Source organism: Anomaloglossus baeobatrachus, chromosome 6 (genome assembly GCF_048569485.1).
Source record: "Anomaloglossus baeobatrachus isolate aAnoBae1 chromosome 6, aAnoBae1.hap1, whole genome shotgun sequence".
NCBI classification, from domain to species: Eukaryota; Metazoa; Chordata; class Amphibia; order Anura; family Aromobatidae; genus Anomaloglossus; species Anomaloglossus baeobatrachus.
In genome coordinates, this window is record NC_134358.1 from 557,641,284 (window position 1) to 557,647,227 (window position 5,944).

Consider the following 5,944-nt stretch of genomic DNA (forward strand, 5'->3'; position numbering starts at 1 on the left):
ATCTGATCCGTTCACAGTGTAGAGAAAAAAAATTCCAAACCCCAAAATTATGCTTTTTTGGTCGCCGCAACATTACATTAAAATCCAATAAGAGGCGATCAAAACATAACATTTACGCAAAAATGGTATAATTAAAAATGTCAGCTCAAGGCGCAAAAAATAATCCATCCCTGAGCCCCAGATCCCGAAAAATGAGAACGTTACGGGACTCGGAAAATGGCGGCAAAAGTGTAAGTCTTTATTTTGGACAAACTACGGAATTTTTTTAAGATAAAAGTAAAAGTATACAATGTTTGGTATCTACAAACTCGTACCGACCTGAGGCATCACACCGTCATATCAGAATTATCATATATTGAGCTGGGTGTATAAGAAAAACAAAAAACAATGTGGAAATTCACTTTTTTCACAACTTCTCCATATTTGGATTTTTTTTTCCCCTTTTTCCAGTTCTACAGTTAGGTCCAGAAATATTTGGACAGTGACACAAGTTTTGTTATTTTAGCTGTTTACAAAAACATGTTCAGAAATACAATTATATATATAATATGGGCTGAAAGTGCACACTCCCAGCTGCAATATGAGAGTTTTCACATCCAAATCGGAGAAAGGGTTTAGGAATCATAGCTCTGTAATGCATAGCCTCCTCTTTTTCAAGGGACCAAAAGTAATTGGACAAGGGACTCTAAGGGCTGCAATTAACTCTGAAGGCGTCTCCCTCGTTAACCTGTAATCAATGAAGTAGTTAAAAGGTCTGGGGTTGATTACAGGTGTGTGGTTTTGCATTTGGAAGATGTTGCTGTGACCAGACAACATGCGGTCTAAGGAACTCTCAATTGAGGTGAAGCAGAACATCCTGAGGCTGAAAAAAAAGAAAAAATCCATCAGAGAGATAGCAGACATGCTTGGAGTAGCAAAATCAACAGTCAGGTACATTCTGAGAAAAAAGGAATTGACTGGTGAGCTTGGGAACTCAAAAAGGCCTGGGCGTCCACGGATGACAACAGTGGTGGATGATCGCCGCATACTTTCTTTGGTGAAGAAGAACCCGTTCACAACATCAACTGAAGTCCAGAACACTCTCAGTGAAGTAGGTGTATCTGTCTCTAAGTCAACAGTAAAGAGAAGACTCCATGAAAGTAAATACAAAGGGTTCACATCTAGATGCAAACCATTCATCAATTCCAAAAATAGACAGGCCAGAGTTAAATTTGCTGAAAAACACCTCATGAAGCCAGCTCAGTTCTGGAAAAGTATTCTATGGACAGATGAGACAAAGATCAACCTGTCCCAGAATGATGGGAAGAAAAAAGTTTGGAGAAGAAAGGGAACGGCACATGATCCAAGGCACACCACATCCTCTGTAAAACATGGTGGAGGCAACGTGATGGCATGGGCATGCATGGCTTTCAATGGCACTGGGTCACTTGTGTTTATTGATGACATAACAGCAGACAAGAGTAGCCGGATGAATTCTGAAGTGTACCGGGATATACTTTCAGCCCAGATTCAGCCAAATGCCGCAAAGTTGATCGGACGGCGCTTCATAGTACAGATGGACAATGACCCCAAGCATACAGCCAAAGCTACCCAGGAGTTCATGAGTGCAAAAAAGTGGAACATTCTGCAATTGCCAAGTCAATCACCAGATCTTAACCCAATTGAGCATGCATTTCACTTGCTCAAATCCAGACTTAAGACGGAAAGACCCACAAACAAGCAAGACCTGAAGGCTGCGGCTGTAAAGGCCTGGCAAAGCATTAAGAAGGAGGAAACCCAGCGTTTGGTGATGTCCATGGGTTCCAGACTTAAGGCAGTGATTGCCTCCAAAGGATTCGCAACAAAATATTGAAAATAAAAATATTTTGTTTGGGTTTGGTTTATTTGTCCAATTACTTTTGACCTCCTAAAATGTGCAGTGTTTGTAAAGAAATGTGACAATTCCTACAATTTCTATCAGATATTTTTGTTCAAACCTTCAAATTAAACGTTACAATCTGCACTTGAATTCTGTTGTAGAGGTTTCATTTCAAATCCAATGTGGTGGCATGCAGAGCCCAACTCGCCAAAATTGTGTCACTGTCCAAATATTTCTGGACCTAACTGTATATATGGGAAAATGAATGGTGTCATTCAAAAGTACAACCGTAAAATGAATGGTGTCACTCAAAAGTACAACTCATTTTTCTTAAATAATCTGCTTTTCCTTGTTATAATTTAAATTCAGTACAAAAACAAACCTAATATATATATATATATATATATATATATATATATATATATAAAATATGTATATATATAAAGTTCCTGCAGGTGGAATGTGGAGGGGGCGGATACATTATCACTGTTGCTGTGTTTATTTCCCCCCCAGTTGCACACACACATTCTGTTTCTATACACACATCTTGCATTGACCCTTGCTCTGTTGTTGCAGATCACAGACATCGCGCCTGTGACTCACACGCAGGTTGGGCTCTGGCTAGGTTTGTCCCTTGCGCCGCCCCGTAGTGAGTGACGTCACTGAGCGGCCTCCATATTCCATAACAGAGGAGCAGAGCCCGGCCGGACCCGCACACTGTGAGTACAGAGCTGCGAACGTTCCATCGTGACGTCACCGCACTGATATAAACTGATACATTGTATCACTGCGGGCTGTCAATCACCCGCCCTGGAGCCCGGGACTAGGAGGGGGAGGGCGGCGGAGCCCCGGAGACTGGGGTCATCTGCTGTGACAAGGCATGCTGGGGCATGTAGTTCCATCGGTTGCTGGGCATTCTAGTCCTTCAGAGGCTGGGGAGTCACAGATTATGTTCATTTTCATAAAACACCCCAACTGATAGAACTACAACTCCCAGGGTACCTTGCCAACTTGCTGAGTTCCTCCCCACAGCTGCTACCAGAAAACAATAGCTGTTCTAGCTCTGGCTTGTGCTGTAGGTTCCTGTATCCACATCCAGTGCATTGCAGGGTCTCTACCTGGGCCCCTCCCCCATAATCAGCTGGGATCATATTAGGTTGATGTTCTGAACCCAGACACCACCATGACAGCAGCCCCCCTGGTCTGAATGTGGGACCCCCGGCCTCTCTATAGGACAAAGTGTAAATACTCTGGTGCGGGGGGCAGCGTCTCCTCTGCCCTAATAACCCAGCGTACAGACATTTCATATATTACAGGGTAATTTCCAAAACTGTAACTTAGCCCTCCTCCAAGCCCTGTTTTGAATGGATAGGAAAAGCCCCATTCTTGGTCCCCGTGCCGTTCTTGATCACCGTACCATTGTTGATCTATGCCCTATTCTTGATCACTCCGCGCCATTCTTGATCTCCGCGCCTATCTACTGACGTGCCATTGTTGATCTCCGTGCCATTGTTGATCTCCGTGCCATCCTTGATCTCTGCCCTATCCTTGATCTCTGTCCTATCCTTGATCTCTGCCCTATCCTTGATCTCTGCCCTATCCTTGATCTCTGCCCTATCCTTGATCTCTGCCCTATCCTTGATCTCTGCCCTATCCTTGATCTCTGCCCTATCCTTGACCTCTGCCCTATCCTTGACCTCTGCCCTATCCTTGACCTCCGCGCCATCCTTGACCTCTACCTTACTCTGGACCCCTGCGCCACTCTGGACCCCTGCGCCACTCTGGACCCCTGCGCCACTCTTGATCCCTGTGCCATTCATTATCTATGGGACTGCCAGAAATATCGGAGGCTTCCTCTGCCTTCTGGTTCTAGAGCCCCGGGATCAGTGTGCTTCTTGGCCTTGTTAACACATTGTTTTGCTGCTTTTTTTTTCTGCCACCAAAACGCAGCAGTTTTCCATTTCAATCAGGAAACAAAAAGCAATCGTGCATGAGATCTCTGAAATCTCCGCTTCTGCTGGGACTGTAAAAAGCAACTTTTCATTTGCATAAAACTCATAAGAAAATGCTGCAAAAAAAGCAGCAAAAAAATGTAACATGTGAACATGGCCTGTATGTTGGTAGTCCATAGTTAAAACTAAACATGGTGACTTTCTTAAAAAAAAAAAGTTTTCTAACACACAGGAGCTGTGGAGGGGGATTATAATGTTTTTTTTACAGCAGGTAATTCTATTCTTATCATGGACAACCCCTTTAAGAAAGTGATATAGTCTGACCATTCTAAATCAGAAGCCCCTGTAATCTGCCCCAGTGATCCTATTTGGCTCATTCAGGTCTGGTTTTCGGTACTTGGGCATTTCGAGGGTTAATGACCTGCCGCAGACGGTGCGGAGCTTTGGTGACCACCAGGTATTGGAGCATCTCTTCCTTCTGATCTTTTGGTTATGTTGATACTATTTGTTGTGTTTATTATTAACTTTGTTATTCACTTGTTGAATGTTTGAGGTGGGAATAACCCTTTAAAGCACATAGACGACTTTTGGGGGCTTTTGGAGTTTTTTATATGTATTTTGAACTAAAAAAAATAGTTTTCCCTTTTGGGTTTCAATGATAAATTTTTGCACAGTTTGCTTTCTATATCCGCGCTGTTATTTACTGTCTCTTGCCAGCTGCTGTATAATGAGTTAACTAAGAATTCATCAGTAAGCTCATTTTGACTGGACAGTTCGTAACTTGGTCTTTTACTGAACTCCTCTACGCTGATTTATATCCACAGACCATATTAAAATTCAGCTGAACTTTGATGTGGTCACAAATTAACCAAGAGGAGTTAAAAACTACAGATTAAGCTCACTGACAGATTCTCAGTTAACTCATTCTGCAGCAAACAATAGACCGTGCAGATCAGAATCTGTAGAAGGCAAACGTGCAATATCACTAATGAAACATAGTGGCAAAAATGATTTTTACCCGCAAATACATGCATTTAAATAAAAAAAAATGTCCTTAAGGTGTCCATATCCTTAAACCCCTTCCCGCTGTGTGACATAATATTTATTCACTTATATAGGGCTATTTAATTCCGCAGCGTTTTACATACATCAGCAACACTGTCCCCATTGGGGCTCACAATCTAAGCTCCCTATCACTATGTCTTTGGAGTGTGGGAGGAAACTGGAGAACCCGGAGGAAGCCCACGCAAACAAGGGATGAATAAACAAATGCCTTGCAGATATTGTCCTTCATGGGATTTGAACCCAGGACCCCAGCGCTGCAAGACTGCAGTGCTAACCACTGAGCCACCATACAGTGCTAACCACTGAGCCACCTTCCCGCACATACATGTTCTTCAAACGTCAGATGCCGGTGTATGGAGTTGTGTTACACAAGCGGCATCTGCCTGTAACAGCAGCATCTGGACCTGCTCTGATCACTGCTGCTGTCAATCACTGTCAGCAGCATCTAAAATGGCGAGATTGCTTTTGAGCACTCACATTGCTCCTTCTGAGACACAATCGGGGGATTCACGTCAGGTTCAGAAACTACAGAATAAATAAAATAAAAATTAACAAAATAAATAAAAATAGTTTTTAACAATATGAAGAAAAAAATGAAATTATAAAATTAATCAGTATATTAAAGGGAACCTGTCACCAGATTTGAGGCCTATAAGCTGCGGCCACCACCAGTGAGCTCTTATATACAGCATTCCAGAATACTGTATATAAGAGCCCAGGCTGCTGTGTCGAACCTAAAAATCACTTTATAATACTCACCTAAGGGGCGGTGCGGACTGGTCAGATGGGTGTCTCCGTTCTCCAGTACCAGTGCCTCCTCTTTCGGCCATCTTTGTCGTCCTTCTACTGAAGTTTGTGTGCATGATGCGTCCTACGTCATCCCCACTAACAGTCATTGAGGTCTTGCGCAGGTGCACTACAATACTTTGATCTCAGCGCAGATGAAAGTGCGCCTGCGCAGGACCTCAATGTTGGCTAATATGGATGATGTAGGACGCGTCATGCACTCAGGCTTCAGAAGAAGAAGAACAAAGATGGCTGAAAAAGGAGGTGCCGGATTTGGAGAATG

At 43.1% G+C, this 5,944-nt stretch overlaps 1 protein-coding gene across 2 annotated transcripts in view; it reads left to right on the top strand.

The window, feature by feature from the left end:
- The first annotated feature begins 2,515 nt into the window (after positions 1–2,515).
- TMEM106B (transmembrane protein 106B) overlaps positions 2,516–5,944 on the top strand; it is a 21,191-nt gene continuing 17,762 nt past the window's right edge. The window contains exon 1 of one of the 2 annotated variants that reach the window (XM_075315711.1): positions 2,516–2,577. The gene's annotated coding sequence lies outside the window, so the exon portion shown is untranslated. Of the gene's footprint in view, positions 2,578–3,975; positions 4,268–5,944 lie in introns of those variants that run through there. The other variant, XM_075315712.1, reaches the window with a different exon arrangement.